Source organism: Nycticebus coucang, chromosome 5 (genome assembly GCF_027406575.1).
Source record: "Nycticebus coucang isolate mNycCou1 chromosome 5, mNycCou1.pri, whole genome shotgun sequence".
NCBI lineage: Eukaryota > Metazoa > Chordata > Mammalia > Primates > Lorisidae > Nycticebus > Nycticebus coucang.
In genome coordinates this window covers 76,435,741-76,452,834 of record NC_069784.1, presented here as the reverse complement: position 1 = coordinate 76,452,834, position 17,094 = coordinate 76,435,741, and the positions used below count along the sequence as shown (strand labels likewise).

Below are 17,094 nucleotides of genomic sequence, written 5' to 3'. Positions count from 1 at the left end.
CTAAGTGTTTCAGATATTAACAGTGAACAAAATTTATATTCTACTGGAGAGAGAGACACTAAACAATTGCCATCATAAATTACTAACTTATAGAATATAGTGGAAAGTAACTTCTATAGAAAAAAAATAGAGCAGGATAAGCTGAAATAGGAGCCCTTGCCATGTTAAATATCATAGTATCAAGTAATCCTCATTGCAAGGTAACATTTGAGCAAAGACAGAAAAGAAATGAGGAAGTTAATTCTGTGGCTATCTGGGGAAGAACATGCAAAGAAGGGGAAACAGTCTACAAAAAGACTCCAAGAAACAACACATGTTCTAGGAATGTGATTGGGGAACAATGAGGAGGCCAATATGTCTTTGGTAGAGTGAGCAAATGTGGAAAAAGTAGATGAGTTCATGGGGTATTGAGGCCATATAGGCCTTTTTGACTTTGACTCCAAGTAAAATATGCAACCTTGGAAAGTTTTGAGCCAGAGGTAGGATCCACGGTATTAGGATTTCCAAAGATCACTCCAGCGCCAGTGTTGCCAATGTGTAGTAGATCATGAGAGAACAGGATGGAAGGAGGGAGATTAGGGAAGACTCTGTGGTAAAAATCCAGGAGGAGAGACTGAGGCAATACCTGAGTGATGACTGAAGACATAGCACCCGGGCACAGCACAGGGAAGTCACAGGACGCAGAAAGCAGGAATGGTCCCGGCTGATGCAAGGAGCAGACCCCTAACCACTACATCCACTGTGTCCCGCTGCGATCACTTTCAGCTTAGGAAATATCCAAGGAAGTAGGTGTTTCTGCAACTAAAAGGGCTGGTCATTTTAGGAAGTGAGGCTTCCAGTTGCTAAGAGGAGAACTACTTTTCTGGCCAAATTTCAGATCCTGCCTACCCTTGAATGTCCATACCCAGTTCAACGGTTATTTTGGCTCTTACTTGAAATTTGACTGTATTATATTTGATGCTGCATGGTTTCTCTCACATCTTTAGGTAGGTTTTTATAATTCCTCAACTCCATTGTGAATCCTTTAGGACAGGAAACATCTATACGGCAGGATTACACCTATCCCCAACATTGCTTGGAATAAAATACAGGTGCCAAAATTTTTAAATATTAATTGATTTATTGATTTTCACTGTCATCCTACTATGCAAATAGTCTAAAATCTTTAGATGTAAAGATATTTAAAAATGCTGAGGTTCTTTCTGATCACCCTCAGGATCAGCCATGCATCCTTAAGCTACTTAAGGACGCTGCATCCTTGAAGCTACTTCTGCCTCCTGTACAGCAAGAGTTCAGTAAGCAGAGATGGGTGCATAAAAGCTCATCCAGGAGCTATGGAGGAAGAAGCAGTCTGGTGTAACACACTTTCTTCTCAGGGTCTGCTGTGCTCCACAGGGCTGCCTGCCCCACCAGCAGGATAAAGTCTGCAGACTAGGATAGAAGGCCAGGCAAGGTTATGTCATATGTAGGGTTTGCGTGCAGTGTGTTGATGGTAAACGCCAGTTTTCTAAGAGTGCAATGTGTGGCAACTAAAGTTGTTTGAAGCCTTCAGTCTGTTGCCAACTGGTGAGCAGGACACCACTGTGAGACTGTAAGAGTCCTCAATTCTTACTGGGTGGCTAAAGATTCCATATACAAAGCTTTTGGATTTATCCTCATTGATCCATTCTTAAAGCTAACAGAAGAAATCCTTACACCCACTGGATCACCGAGCTGGTCCACAAGCACAGGGAGACACATTGGCTGACATCTGCAGGCAGGAAGAGCCATGGCCTTGGAAAGGGTTACAAGTTTCCTCCCACGCTGTTGGTGTTTCCCCGCAGTGCAGCTTGGAGAAGATGCAGTACTCCCTACCTCCACTTTTACCACTAAGGTAAGTAATGTTTGTAAAATTCATACCTAACAAACAATTTAGAGTGGTCAAAAACAATTCTGATATAAAAAGAAAAAAAGATAAAATGTTCACGTTATCTATATAAGCCTCAACAGTAATATGTGATATTTCGATAAGAAATTTATTATGAACACAAATTCTCATATTTATATAGCACTTTACTGTTTTCTTAGTCCTTTCATTCAAATTATTCAATTTGGTCATTAACACCCCATGACTTTATTCTCATGTCGATTCTTTTTTTAAAAAAAGGACCAAAATTACCAAATAATGTTTGATGAAAGATGCATAATTTTCAAGGGAAAAATCAATCCAAAGTTATATTTAACTTCCATGCACTGTACGTTTAGGATTTACATTTTATAAGAACCAGTGAAAAGCAGAAAAGATAATTAATCAAGAGTACATTCTGCTGAACTGAAAGTAGTGTTAGTTCTATTGTCAATATTCCTACTTTCTTTAAATACCTTACACACACACAGCTTCTCAAGGTGAATTAAGCACATCCTTAAAGATGACCTATCTGTCCTCTTTCAGCACCTCACCATTTGACGCGGGCTTTAAATGTCATCTACTAGTATATCCTTTTTTTCTCAACCACACAAAGACCACTAATCATGCCCATCTGTATGTAACATTGCATAGGCATTGCATATTAATGCCTATGCATGCCTGCAGCTCCTGTCACTCTCTCTTACTACATCTAATTCTCAGCCTTTCTTCAGATTTTCACTATGCATTCCTTCCACTGAACTCTGAATACCTTGATGTATTTCCCTCTCTATTATCTGTGCTAATGACACAGCAGAGTAAGTGAGAACCACAGAAAACTTGTAACCTCAATTGAGCCTTTGATCTACTCCCTTGCTGCCCTTTACATGAGTTGCTAATGAGCAGTGAAGTTGACAGATTGAAATGGCACCTCTTTCTGCCCCCTGATATAAGTGTTAATGAAAATAAATATGATTAGGGGCGGACAGGACTATAGGAAAAGGAAAGCAAAGGCCTGGATGACCTATATGACTGTCAGCTCTCCTTCATAATTGAGTTCATTTTAGTTATTTCTTTTACAAATTATCCTGTGAGTTGAGGGTAAATATTGCACTCTTCTTATTTTTGACTTTGTGACCAACTATGTCATTGAGTACTTACTAATCATGGATTTTTTTTATTTTTTCAGATCAGTCAACTTAAATATTCATGGCAATTTCAAAACTCAAAAGTATCAGACATAACTTTCCATTTCAGGTTTGAGTTCTTCCAGTTTCTCACTAATAAATCAATAAAAACACAGAGAAGGAGCTGGGCTCAGTGGCTCACACCTATAATCCTAGCACTCTGGGAGGCCAAGGTGGGTGGATTGCTTGAGCTTAGGAGTTGAGACCAGCCTGAGCAAAAGTGAGACCCCATCTCTACTAAAAGTGGAAAAATTAGCTGGGCATTGTAGCTCACACCTGTAGTCTCAGCTATTCAAGAAGCTGAGGTAAGAGAATTGCGTGAGCCCAGGAGTTTGAAGTTACTGTGAGCTATGACACCACAGCACTCTAGCCAGTGGTAACAGAGAGAGACTCTATCTCAAAAAACAAAACAAAACAACAACCACCAAAAAAACCAACAACAACACAGAAAAGGATTGCAAGTCATAACAGACAAGCATGACTCAAAGCCATCTTATTGCCAAAATAAGAAGATTTTCTACGAACTGCATGATCAATGGTGCTGACTTTGGAATCCCACATGGCTGCTTGTGTCTATTTTGCTACCATAAGTAGCACATACCTATTGAATTAAAGACAAATGGGGAGGAAAACTGTGCCCTCATAACCTCCTAAATCCTTCTCAGAGACCCAGTGGTTATAGAAACAGGAAATCCAGTAGCTATTCCTCAAAACATGGTACTTTTGGAAACAACCTGCCTCTCCAATGCCTCTTTTTCTATTTATCTTCAAAGACTAACTTCTAGAAACTAATACTCAGTAATTGTGAAGTTAAGAGAGCTAGTAATGATATGCCACCATGTTGGAGAATTAGCACTTTACTCATTAGAGTCACAACAACAAACTATACAACTGGGAAGAGTCTGAAAATAGCGTGTATTGAGATGGAAGTTATAGGGCTCCTATCAGGAGAAAATACTACCAAATCTAAGGGGGTCATTGTAAATCAGTGCCTGTTGCAGGATTAGAATTTGAAGAGAAACTATACAATATCAACCTGACCTGTCTTCCATTTGAAGATCTGAGAAGGGAATTTTACCAATGCCCAAGTAGTCAGGAGGCCAGATAAAGATGAAATCATTTACCCTTTCTATTAGTAAATATCAGGATTGAAGAGAACACATACAATGTCAAAGTAGGTAAATGAAAGGAAAACATGGAATTCTGAAAATATAGAGCAGCAGAAGAAAGGAAAGATCATCCTGAAAGTTTAGAATAAGAAATATTTTCAAAATAATTTACTACTGTAATCAGAAGACCCAATTTTTTTATTAAAAAGAGTAGTATTATGAAAAAGGTATAAAATTTTATAATTTCTTCCATGAAAGTAAATCAAAAAGAAAGAACATGTTGATTAAATGAAAACATAGTAAGTTCTAAAGATAATAAGCTGAGATATATTGTCTAATTTAGATGATACAAAAAAGGAATTAAAAATGAAGAATGAGAAAGAACATGATACGAAGAAGAACAGACAGTCAAGATTTAGTTCCCAGGTGGTAAATATTCCCAAGGAAGAAATCAGGATAATTGAAAACAGCATAACAGTGAAAGAGAAACGGAAAAAAATTACTTAAATATGTCAATTGAAATAATATTTTTTTTGACAGAATCTCATTCAGTTGCCCAGGGTACAGTGCCATGGGGTCAGCTGAGCTCACAACAACCTCAAAGTGCTGGGCTCAAGCCATTGACCTGCCTCAGCCTCCTGAGTAGCTGGGACTACAGTAACCACCACTATGCCTGGCTAATTTTTTCTATTTTTTTTATAGAAATGGGGGTCTCACTCTTACTTAGGCTGGTCTGGAACTCCTGAGCTCAAAGGATCCTCCTGCTTCTGCCCTCCAGAGTGCTAGCATTACAGGTGTGAATCACTGTGTTCAGCTGAAATAACTCATATTCCTTGAAAAATTATTGAGAATAGACCCATATTTAGAAACATATTACTTTATTTTAGATAGAATATTTCAAATATACAGAAAACTAAGAAATATTATAATGAATACCCTAGTACCCACTATACAGATTTAGCAAAAGCAAACTTTTTTTTTTTTTTGTATTTGCACAGGTCCTTTTAAGAAGTGAAATTTTATGTGTACTTTTAAAGCTTCACAATCTTATTTTTCTCTTCCCCATAAATAACAACTATCCTAAAATTGTTATATATTCTCCTTGTGTTTTATAATTTCCTAGAGCTGTATGAATCCATAAAGTGTACATAGGACTGACTTCTACATTTTAAACACTACATGACTAACATTATCTGTGTAGAGTCTGAAGATTATTATAAAGATTTCAGGGTTTTTTTTTTTTTTGCAGTTTTTTAGCTGAGGCTGGGTTTGAACCCACCACCTCCAGTATGTGGGGGCTGGCACCCTACTCCTTTGAGCCACAGGCACCGCCCCAGATTTCAGTTTTCATGTTGAGTGATATGAGATACTATTGAAGGGTTTAGACGAGAGCAAAGAAATAGCATGTTTTAAAAGAGTATTTGATGGTGCTGGGGCAAGATGTCCAACTGAAGCCAGCTTTTGTGTCTGAGCTATATTAAGGGATGGGTCTTTAAGAGGAACTAAAACATCACTGAAATAAATTTAAAAGACGCTGTCACCTAACTTTGTTTCTTCATGCACCTACTTACATAAGACCGACAAATAGTAAATTGGTTTCTTTCCTATTGAGGTATATGCCACTCTTCTTTTGAGTTAGGGGAGACTAAACTAACTCTGCTGAATATAGGTGAGTTATGGGCTGCAATTAATTATGAGCTACCACATCAAGCCTGAGGCTCCCCAAGACTCAACTTGACATTGGCTTAAGTCACCAGCTGCAATTGATTGAAATTCTGAACCAAATAATGAATGGCATAAGGCTGCTTACTGGTAATTCGCTGTGAGTGATTTATTATATAAACTAACTTTTAAAAGTCTTTGTTAGCCTTTCTTAGAAGTTTTCTGATTGTTTAAAAATGTTTTACACATACAGAAGCCAAAGAAAATATGTTTTAGACATGAACGCAATTGGAAAATGACTTTGTGACTCAGGTCATGAAAGATACTATAGCAGTTATAGTTTGTCAAGAAAGAGATGGAACACTGGAATTGGGCAACTGAGAAGAATTTAACAGAGGGAATATCTACAAAATTATGAGCAAGATTTAGGGAAGCCAATATCAGATTATTCCATGCAGTGAGCACTTATCACTCCTCGGCCAGCAATGAAAGAGAGTTGTTTCTAAAACCTAGTGGAAGCTAAAGACAATCATCAGGCAGCAACCTAGGTGAATATGTACCCCAGCCTTTCTTCCTGGCTTCCCTCACCTGCAGATGCCTCCTGTTTTCTCAGTGCACTTGGAAGCCTCAGGGCAAGGTAAGCCTATGGAGGCAGCCCACAGCCTCCTGCAGCAAAGAACAGCGGAAGTAGAGTGGGGAGCGCATCTGGCAGGGTTGCTGCTATCTTTAGAGGCTACCTGTGGTTAATACTATTCAATTATGGGACATAATTAAATAATAACTACTGAGAAACAAGACTATTCTAAATAAGTTTAAATATATTTCATATTCATGGCTATTATAAATCTTGAATTTTCAATATGAAGAAATACATTTGTTACTTAAAAATCTATCTAAAGTGCCAATAATCACTTCTGCCTGGGGCTCTCATCTACTGAGAGCCAGTTCTAGCTGGGCTGATCTAAAAATAATCAGATGGCTTTCCCAGTGTACATTGTTTTGTAAGATTAACAAAATAGATTGGGCTGTAACAAAAACTTCCAATACTACTTTTTAGTTAAAAAAAAAACAGTATTAGAAAATCAGGCTATATAGTGAACTACTTATTACTAAAACATAACCATGAGGGTCAAGATTTCAATAATATGTGTTGTTTTAATTTGTCAGATAATAAATTAAAAGAAAAATACGAACTGTTAATAATACAATCCAGAACATAACTCAGACAGAACAATTCTTTGACCCTGAAGTACAAACACTGTGGTCCTGGTTATCTGACATTAACTGGCTATGCAAATAATAGCTGTGTTAGGAGGGTCCTTGTGTTAGACCTCCTAATATGTTGCTGTATATGTTGTTCTATATAAAACATGTCTCCTTTCACATCTCTTTGCTCACTGTGTTCGTTTTCAACTAAAGAGCCTCATGGCCCCAAAGTCAATGCCTTAAACCCTAACTGTCATTTCCATGCTAAAACAAAACCAGGGTCCACAGATATGGACCCGTGAACACTAAGAGTGGGAAATGTTATCAACCACTGTTATCCTAAACAGCCATTTCATACAGGACACTGCTGGTCAGGCCCTAACAAGGCTGGATGAACCTACATGCCAACATCTAGAGATTGTTTATTCACTTCCAGGGCTTATCATAGATAAGTTGGAGACCAGGACACTCTTTCCAAACAGTAAAATGTTGACTAACGATAAATTTAGTCTAGAATAAAAGAACTTTCTTTTTTAATTTTTTTTATTAAATCATAACTGTGTACATTAATGTATTTATGGGTACAATGTGCTGATTTGATATACAGTGTGGAAAGCTTACATCAAGCTTGTTAACATAACCATTAACCTCACTTACTTATTTTTTGTGGTAAGACATTTATACTTACTCTTAATAGTTTTAAAATGTACCATTGCATTATGCACAATAGATGAGGTCCCACCAAATACCCTCCCTCCTCCTGGCCCCCCCCCTCCTCTCTCTCCCCTCTTCCCTCCTACTTTCTGGACTATAGTTTTATCACTCATATGAACATGTAGGTGATTATATATTGATTCCATAGTAGTATCGAGTATGTTGGATCCTTTTTCTTCCATTCTTGAGATACTTTACTAAGAAGAATATGTTCCAGCTCCATCTAGATAAACATAAAAGATGTGAAGTATCTTTTTATGGCTGCATAGTATTCCATGGTGTACATATACCACAATTTGTTAATCCATTCATAGGTCAATGGATATTTGGGCTGCTTCCATGACTTGGCAATTATGAATCGGGCTGCAATAAACATTCTGGTTCAAATGTCTTTGTTGTAAAATAATTTCTGACCATCTGGGTAAATACCTAGTAGAGAAATTGCAGGATTGAATGGCAGATATATTTTAGTTCTTTGAATATTCTCCAAACTTCTTTCTAGAAAAGACACATTAGCTTGCATTCCCACCAGCAATGTAAAAGTGTTCACTTCTCTTTCCATCCAACCAACATCTGAAGTTTGGGGATTTTGTGATGTGGGCTAATCTTACTGGAGATAAATGTCAGCTCAAAGTAATTTCTATTTGCATTTCTCTGATGTTTAAAGATGATGAGCATTTTTTAACATGTTTGTAGGCCATGCACCTGTCTTCTTTAGAGAAACTTCTTTGCCCACAAAGAAATGGAGTTATTTGTTCTTTTCTTATTAATTAGCTTGAGTTCTCTGGGATTCTAGTTATCAGACCTTTGCCAGAAACATAACCTGCTAATGTTTTCTCTCATTTTAAAGACTGTCTGCTTGCTTTATTTACCATGCTCTTGGCCATGCAGAAGCTTTTTAGTTTGATCAGATCCAGTAATATATTTTTGGTGTTGCTTTAATTGCCTGGGGCGGGGAGGGTCCTCCTGGTAAAAAAATTCTCCTAGGCCAAGTGTTTTCCTTCACTCTCTTCTAGTATTTTTATAGTTTCATGTCTTAAGTTTAAATCTTTTATCCAGTGAGAATTAATTTTTTGTTAATGGTAAAAGGTGAGGGTCCAGTTTCCGTCTTCTACAGGTTGTCAGCAATTTCACCCAGCACCAGTTGTTAAATAGGGAATCTTTCCCTCGGTGAATGCTTTTGATAGGCTTATCAAAGATCAAATGACAATAAGTAGCTGGGTTCATTTCTTGGTTCTATATTCTGTTCCACAGATCTACCTCTCTATTTTTGTGCCACCAGGAGGTAATGTGACACCTCCTGATTTGTTTTTATTTCTGAGTAATGTCTTGGCTATTCAAGGTTTTTTCTGATTCCACATAAAACAAAGTAATATTTTTTAAGCTCTTTAAAGTATGACAATGGTGCTTTAATAGAGATTGCATTAAATCTGTAGATTGCTTTGGGTAGTATGGACTTTTTAACGATGTTGATTCTTCCCAACCAAGAGCATGGTATGTTCTTCCATTTGTTAACATCTTCTGCTATTTCTTTTCTCAGAGTTTCATAATTCTCTTTATAAAGATCTTTCGCATCCTTTGTTAAGTAAATTCCCAGATATTTCATCTTCTTTGGCACTACTGTAAAAGGAATAGAGTCCTTGACTATTTTTTCAGCTTGACTATTGTTGGGAAATATAAAAGTTACTGATTTATAAGTATTGATTTTGTATCCTCAGGCACTGCTGTATTCCTTGATCACTTCTAAGAGTTTTGTAGTTGAGTCCCTGGGATTTTCCAGGTGTAGGATCATATCATCCATGAAGAGTGAGAGTTTGATCTCCTCTGACCCCTTGATCTCCTTCTCTTGCCTGATTACAATGGATAAGACTTCCATTACTATGACAAATCACAGTGGAGACAAAGAGCATCCTTGTCTAGATCCAGATCTGAGTGGAAATGATTTCAATTTTACTCCAGTCAATATGTTATTGGCTGTGGGTTTGCTATAGATGGCCTCTACCACTTTAAGAAATGTCCCGGGCTTGGTGGCACTCCTTGCTGTGTGTGGTGGGCACGGATAGGCGTCGCTACAGGGATGTAGTCGGTGCCTGCGCAGGACAGGACTGAGCTGCGGCCAGGGTTCCCGCTCTTGCGGGAGGATGGTCACTCCCTTGCGGGGAGGGCGATCCGACCAGCTTTCCTTTGGGTCCGCGACCGGCAGGTTCGGGGAAGGGACTCTCCTGTCGCACCCACACACACTCCAGTTGGACTCGCCGGTGTCACCGCCACGGACCTCGCTTCGGGCCGTGACCAGATATAATTGGTGATTACAACTTTCTTCTATTAATTCTTGCCAGCTCCTTGGGATTTGAAGAGAAAATGCCTGGTGTCATACCTAGTGAAAATAATGGACTTTCAAGAGGTAGTCCATCTAAGAAAAACAGACTTTCTTTAAAGTTTTTTCAGAAAAAGGAAACTAAGAGAGCCTTGGATTTCACAGATTCTCAAGAAAATGAAGAAAAATCTTCTAAATATAGAGGATCTGAAATTGATCAAGTTGTTCCTGCAGCAAAATCCTCACCTATAAACTGTGAGAAGAGAGAAAACTTATTACCATCTGTGGGACTGAATAATCTTGGCAATACTTGTTATCTTAATAGCATACTTCAGGTACTATATCTTTGTCCCTGTTTTAAGTCTGGAGTGAAGCACTTATTTAATATTATTTCAAGGAAGAAAGAAGCTCTAAAAGATGAAACCAATCAAAAAGACAAGGGAAATTGCAAAGAAGATTCTTTGACAAATTATGAACTCATAATTTACAGTCCTTAATCATTTACAGTAATTTACAGTCCTTAATCATTTCAGTTGAACAGTTTCAGGCTAGTTTTCTCTTAAATCCAGAGAAATATACTGAAGAGCTTGCTACTCAGCCAAGGCAACTACTTAGTACACTCAGGGAACTCAACCCTATGTATGAAGGATATCTACAGCATGATGCACAGGCAGTACTACAGTGTATTTTGGGAAACATTCAAGAAACATGCCAGCTCCTAAAAAAAGAAGTAAAAAATGTGGCAGAATTATCTACTAAGGTGGAAGAAAAACCTAATCAGACAGAGGAAATGAGTGGTTTTAGTGGCATGGAGGTTGACAATGTTAGGCATTTTGAAGAGTGTAAAGAAAAGCTCCCCAAAGGAAATGGGAAAAGAAAAAGTGACATTGAATTTGGCAACATGAAGAAAAAAGTTAAAGTATCCAAGGAACAACAGTCATTGGAAGAGAACCACAGACAAACTAGATCAAAAAGAAAAGCTACAGATGATACAGTAGAGCTTCCTCCTAAAATAATCCCCAAGTACATATCTGAAAACGAGAGTGCAAGACCCTCACAAAAGAAATCAAGAGTTAAGATGAACTGGTTAAAGTCAGCAACTAAGCAACCCAGCATTCTTTCTAAATTCTGTAGCCTGGGAAAAATAATAACAAACCAAGGATCAAAAGGACAATCTAAAGAAAATGAGTATGATCTTGAAGAGGAGTCAGGAAAGTGTGAAAGTGGTAACACAGTTAATGGTTGTGGACTTGAATCTACAGGAAATAATGTTAAACCTACAAATGTTAATGAAGCTAAGCCCATTGACAAAAGTACAGAGCACATTGGTTTTCAGCTAGGGGAGAAATCGTTTCAAGGTCAACTGGTGTTAAGAACTCGTTGCTTGGAATGTGAAAGTTTAACCAAAAGAAGAGAAGATTTTCAAGACATCTGTGTGCCAGTGCAAGAAGATGAGCTTTCCAAAGTAGAGGAGAGTTCTGAAATTTCTCCAGAGCCTAAAACAGAAATGAAGATGCTGAGATGAGCAATTTCACAATTTGCTTCAGTAGAAAGGATTGTAGAAGTTAAATATTTCTGTGAAAATTGCCATTATTACACTGAAGCTGAACGAAGTCTTTTGTTTGACAAAATGCCAAAGTTATAGCTATTCATTTGAAGCGCTTTGCTGCTAGTGGCTTAGAGTTTGATTGTTATGGTGGTGGACTTTCCAAGATAAACGCTCCTTTGTTGACAACTCTTAAATTGTCACTGGAAGAATGGAGCATGAAGCTGACCAGCGGCAGCTATGGGTTATTTGCGGTCGTGATGCATAGTGGCATTATGATCAGTAGTGGGCATTACACTACTTCTGTGAAAGTTACTGACCTGAACAGTTAAGAACTAGATAAGGGAAACTTTGTGGTTGACCAAATGTGTGAAATAGGTAAGCCAGAACCATGGAATGAGGAGGAAGCAAGGGGTGTGGTTGACAATTATGATGATGAAGAAGTGTCCATTAGAGTTGGTGGAAGTACACAGTCAAGTAAAGTTTTGAACAAAAAAAATGTAGAAGCTATTGGACTTCTTGGAGGACAAAAGAGCAAAGCAGATTATGAACTATACAACAAAGCATCTAATCCTAATAATGCTGCCAGCACAATGTTGGCTGAAAGTAGAAACTCTGAGACTAACAGTACTATGGCATCCATGAATTTGATAGCAAAAAGGAGTCCAGTGACCAAACAGGCATTAAAATTAATGGATTTTAGAACAAAATTTCCTATATAGTGCAAAGCTTAAAGGAGTATGAAGGGAAGTGGTTGCTTTTTGATGATTCTGAAGTGAAAGTTACAGAAGAGAAGGACTTTCTGAATTCTCTTTCCCCTTCTATGTCTCCTACATCTACTCCTTACTTGCTCTTTTATAAGGAATTACAGAGTTGAGTGTATTTTCTTTGTGTATATATTAAACAGAACTGCACAAACATGGCTAAAGTTGATTATTACATCAAAGTTTATAGCTTATCTTTTGAAGCTACTGGGTTATTGGTCTCTCTAGGTTTTTATATAAATAGTGAAATTTAAATTACTGAAAACCATGTTAATTTTTAGAATTCCTTAGTAGAGACTAGTGATGCGTTAGCTCCTGGGAACAAACTTGTATAGGTCCTTAATTGAATTATCCAAAATTGAAGCATTTAAACACTTTTGGATTCACACCAATCTTTTGTGTTTGCTTTTGAAAATAAAGTGCTTGTATTTGTATTCTCCATATTATGGAGTAAATATCTACATGATGTTTATAGGTCCTGTGGTTTTTCACCTACAAAGCAGAATCTCATTCAGTACTTTTAATTTTACAAGAGTCGGGGAGCCAAATCTTGGATGGGCTGTGTCAGGCAAAAAGTCTGGAATGTGTGTATTCACAATGGTGTATGTTTTGTGCCTTGAGGCACTTTGAAAAGTGTCGCAGAAAACTTGAAGAGACCTCATCTATCTTCACAAGAATTTTATATGTATCTATGAAGATGATTCTGTATTCCAGTAGATCTCTTTGGGCATGGACTAATTTGTATCTCTTCATACTTGATATTCTGCATGCTCTGTATATAGTACCTCAGGCTTAGAGGTGTGACCTTAAATTTTAACTTTTTTTTTTTATTTTTATTGTTGGGGATTCATTGAGGGTACAATAAGCCAAGTTACACTGATTGCAATTGTTAGGTAAAGTCCCTCTTGCAATCATGTCTTGCCCCCATAAAGTGTGACACACACCAAGGCCCCACCCCCTCCCTCAGTCCCTCTTTCTGCTTCCCCCCCATAACCTTAATTGTCATTAATTGTCCTCATATCAAAATTGAGTACATAGGATTCATGCTTCTCCATTCTTGTGATGCTTTACTAAGAATAATGTCTTCCACTTCCATCCAGGTTAATACGAAGGATGTAAGCTCTCCATTTTTTTTAATGGCTGAATAGTATTCCATGGTGTACATATGCCACAGCTTGTTAATCCATTCCTGGGTTGGTGGGCATTTAGGCTGTTTCCACATTTTGGCGATTGTAAATTGAGCTGCAATAAACAGTCTAGTACAAGTGTCCTTATGATAAAAGGATTTTTTTCCTTCTGGGTAGATGCCCAGTAATGGGATTGCAGGATCAAATGGGAGTTCTAGCTTGAGTGCTTTGAGGTTTCTCCATACTTCCTTCCAGAAAGGTTGTACTAGTTTGCAGTCCCACCAGCAGTGTAAAAGTGTTGCCTTCTCTCCACATCAACGCCAACATCTGCAGTTTTGAGATTTTGTCATGTGGGCCATTCTCACTGGGGTTAGATGATATCTCAGGGTTGTTTTGATTTGCATTTCTCTAATATATAGAGATGATGAACATTTTTTCATGTGTTTGTTAGCCATTTGTCTGTCATCTTTAGAGAAAGTTCTATTCATGTCTCTTGCCCATTGATATAAGGGATTGTTGGCTTTTTTCATGTGGATTAATTTGAGTTCTCTATAGTTCCTAGTTATCAAGCTTTTGTCTGATTGAAAATATGCAAATATCCTTTCCCATTGTGTAGGTTGTCTCTTTGCTTTGGTTATTGTCTCTTTAGCTATACAGAGCTTTTCAGTTTAATGAAGTCCCATTTGTTTATTTTTGTTGTTGCAATTGCCATGTCAGTCTTCTTCATGAAGTCTTTCCCCAGGCCAATATCTTCCAGTGTTTTTCCTATGCTTTCTTGGAGGATTTTTATTGTTTCATGCCTTAAGTTTAAGTCCTTTATCCATCTTGAATCAATTTTTGTGAGTGGGGAAAGATGTGGGTCCAGTTTCAGTCTTTTACATGTAGACATCCAGTTCTCCCAACACCATTTATTGAATAGGGAGTCTTTCTCCCAAGGTATGTTCTTGTTTGGTTTATCGAAGATTAGGTGGTTGTAAGATGTTAGTTTCATTTCTTGGTTTTCAATTCGATTCCAAGTGTCTATGTCTCTGTTTTTGTGCCACTACCATGCTGTGTTAACCACTATGGCTTTGTAGTACAGACTAAAATCTGGTATGCTGATGCCCCCAGCTTTATTTTTATTACTAAGAACTGCTTAGCTATACGGGGTTTTTTTCCGGTTCCATACAAAACGCAGAATCATTTTCTCCAAATCTTGAAAGTACGATGTTGGTATTTTGATAGGAATGGCATTGAATAGGTAGATTGCTTTGGGAAGTATAGACATTTTAACATTGTTGATTCTTCCCATCCATGAACATGGTATGTTCTTCCATTTGTTAATATCCTCTGCTATTTCCTTTCTGAGGATTTCATAGTTTTCTTTATAGAGGTCCTTCACCTCCTTCATTGGGTATATTCTGAGGTATTTCATTTTCCTTGAAACTATGGTGAAGGGAGTTGTGTCCTTAATTAGCTCTCATCTTCACTGTTATTGGAGTATACAAAGGCTACTGACTTGTGGACATTGATTTTATATCCTGAAACATTACTGTATTTTTTGATGACTTCTAGGAGTCTTGTGTTTGAGTCTTTGGGGTTCTCTAAGTATAAGATCATGTCATCAGCAAAGAGGGAGAGTTTGACCTCCTCTGCTCCCATTTGGATTCCCTTTATTTCCTTGTCTTGCCTAATTGTATTGGCTAGAATTTCCAGCAGTATGTTGAATAGTAAAGGTGACAGAGGACAACCTTGTCTGGTTCCAGTTCTAAGAGGAAAAGCTTTGAGTTTTACTCCATTCAGTAAAATATTGGCTGTGGGTTTGTCATAGGTAGCTTCAATCAGTTTTAGAAATGTGCCACCTATGCCTATACTCTTCAGTGTTCCAATTAGAAAAGGATGCTGGATTTTATCAAATGCGTTTTCTGCATCTATTGAGAGGATCATGTGATCTTTATTTTTGCCTCTATTAATATGGTGGACAACGTTTATGGACTTGCATATGTTAAAGCAGCCTTGCATCCCTGGGATGAAGCCTACTTGATCATGATGAATGACTTTTTTGATGATAAGCTGTAATCTATTGGCTAGGATTTTGTTGAGAATTTTTGCATCTATATTCATGAGTGAAATTGGTCTGAAATTCTCCTTTTTGTTTGGGTCTTTTCCTGTTTTGGGTGTCAGGGTGATGTTTGCTTCATACAATGTGTTGGGGAAGATTCCTTCTTCCTCAATTTTTTGGAATAATTTCTGCAGTACAGGAATAAGCTCTTCCTTGAAGGTTTGGTAGAATTCTGGAGCGAAACCATCTGGACCAGGGCATTTTTTGGTTGGAAGATTTTTTATTGTTTCTTTGATCTCAGTGCTTGAAATTGGTCTGTTCAGGAGCTCTATTTCTTCCTGGCTGAGTCTAGGGAGAGGGTGTGATTCCAAATACTTATCCATTTCGTTCACGTTGTCAAGTTTCTGGGCATAGAGTTTCTGGTAGTATTCAGAGATGATCTCTTATATCTCTGTGGGATCAGTTGTTATTTCCCCTTTATCATTTCTGATTGAGGTTACTAGAGATTTTACTTTTCTATTCCTCATTAGTCTGGCCAATGGTTTATCTATTTTATTATTTTTTTCAAAAAACCAACTCCTTGTTTCATTAATTTTCTGAATGATTCTTTTGTTTTCAATTTCATTGATCTCTGATTTGATTTTGGATTTTGTTTTTTTCTACTGAGTGTAGGCTTAGATTGTTCTTCTTTGTCCAATTTCATAAGATCTCTTGTGAGATTGTTGATGTGCTCTGTTTTTCAAATGTAGGCATCTAAAGCGATGAATTTTCCTCTCAAAACTGCTTTTGCAGTATCCCACAGGTTTTGGTAGCTTGTGTCTTCATTGTTGTTATGCTCAAGGAAGTTAATGATTTCCTGTTTTATTTCTTCCTGCACCCATCTGTTATTCAACAGAAGATTGTTTAATTTCCATGCCTTTGGGTGGGGTCCAGAATTTTTGTTAGAGTTGAGTTCCACCTTTAGTGCCTTATGGTCTGAGAAAATACAAGGTAAAATTTCAATTCTTTTGATTCTGTTGATATTTGTTTTGTGTCCCAGGATATGATCAATTTTGGAGAATGTTCCATGGGGTGATGAGAAGGATGTATATTCTTTATCTTCGGGGTGGAGTGTTCTATATGTGTCTATCAAGCATAGTTGTTCTAGGGTCTCATTTAAATCTCTTATATCCTTGTTTAATTTCTGTTTAGGGGATCTGTCCAGCTCTGTAAGAGGAGTGTTAAGGTCCCCTGTTATTATGGTATTATCAGATATCATATTGCTCAGACTGAGTAAGGTCTGTTTCATGAATCTGGGAGCATTTAAGTTGGGTGCATAGATATTTAGAATTGAAATGTCTTCTTGTTGTATTTTTCCCTTGATCAATATAAAGTGACCATCTTTGTCTTTTTTGACTTTAGTTGCTTTAAATCCACATGTATCTGAAAATAAGATTGCAACTCCTCTTTTCTTCAGAATGCCATTTGCCTGAAAAAATTGTCTTCCAACCCTTGACTCAGAGCTTTAATTTGTCTTTTGAAGCCAGGTGTGTTTCT

At 37.5% G+C, this 17,094-nt stretch overlaps 1 pseudogene; it reads left to right on the top strand.

Annotated features, from left to right (window-relative positions):
- Nucleotides 1–10,124: 10,124 nt before the first annotated feature.
- On the top strand, nt 10,125–12,503 carry LOC128585527 (ubiquitin carboxyl-terminal hydrolase 1-like; annotated as a pseudogene).
- The last annotated feature ends 4,591 nt before the right edge of the window (nt 12,504–17,094 follow it).